This window comes from Eimeria mitis, genomic scaffold, assembly GCF_000499745.2.
Source record: "Eimeria mitis Houghton genomic scaffold, Emh_scaff6017, whole genome shotgun sequence".
Classification (NCBI taxonomy): Eukaryota; Apicomplexa; class Conoidasida; order Eucoccidiorida; family Eimeriidae; genus Eimeria; species Eimeria mitis.
This window is the reverse complement of record NW_013574241.1, coordinates 732-1806: the sequence shown is the minus strand read 5'-3', so window position 1 is coordinate 1806 and position 1075 is coordinate 732.

Here is a 1075-nt window from a genome sequence, read left to right as displayed (position 1 = left end):
TTTTTTTGGGGTTATATTTATTAAATATCTCGATATATACACGTTAACATATATACACACACACACACACACGAATGCAAGAAGCAACAGTCAAAGAAAGCGAGATCTATATATTAAATATATAGAGGGTGTGTATATATATACACAAAAAAAAAACACAAAAGCAAACAAATAACCTGCAACAACACACAAATATAAATACCTATATGAAAAACAATTAAGTCAGAAAAGGAAGAAATAAAAGAAATGATGAAAAAAAATATAAACAAAACAAGAGGGGGAGAGACAGTAACACACAAGCTAGCGTGAAGCAGCGGAGGGTTGGGGTGTATAGGCAGGTGTATATATAAACAAAACGATGCTTTTAGGGTGTATTTTCTTCTTTTTTCGCAAAATTTTCGCTATTTATTCTTATTTATTTATTTATTTTATTCTTTTCTGGTTTTTTTTTATATTTAAACACATAAATACAAAGAAAACAACACCTGCTTCCTACCCGCGCGCGCTCACAAAGCTACAAAGCGATTCATACACCAATAGAAGCAGAATACAAAGATAAAAAAGAAAAAAAACAAAAATTATTTATTTTGTTTACTTTTATTTTTGTTTTTTATAAAAATAAAACAAAAAAATATTAATTTATCACACACATAAACCCTTTTACTCCAGAGAGCGATCAAGTGACCTCACGCCCGAGCACCCTATACACCGATATATATTTTTTCTCTCTTCTTGCTGCAACAATTTATTTATTTTATTTATTTTTTTATTTATTTTATTATTTTATTTATTTATTTAGTTTAAGTATAAATATAAAGCAAAAAAAAAACTTCTCTAGGGGCCTTTATATTACCCTATTTTCTCTCCCTGCACACACAGCTGTACATACACCAGGAGATGCACACCCCTTTGGGTTTATATTATAAATATACAGTATAAATACATTTTATATATTTAATAAATAAATAAATATATAAATAAATTTATTTAAAATATTTTTATTTTTTTATATTGAAAAAAAAACACACAAAACAACAAAACTCTATCTCTACACAAACAAGCAAACCCTAGTGCT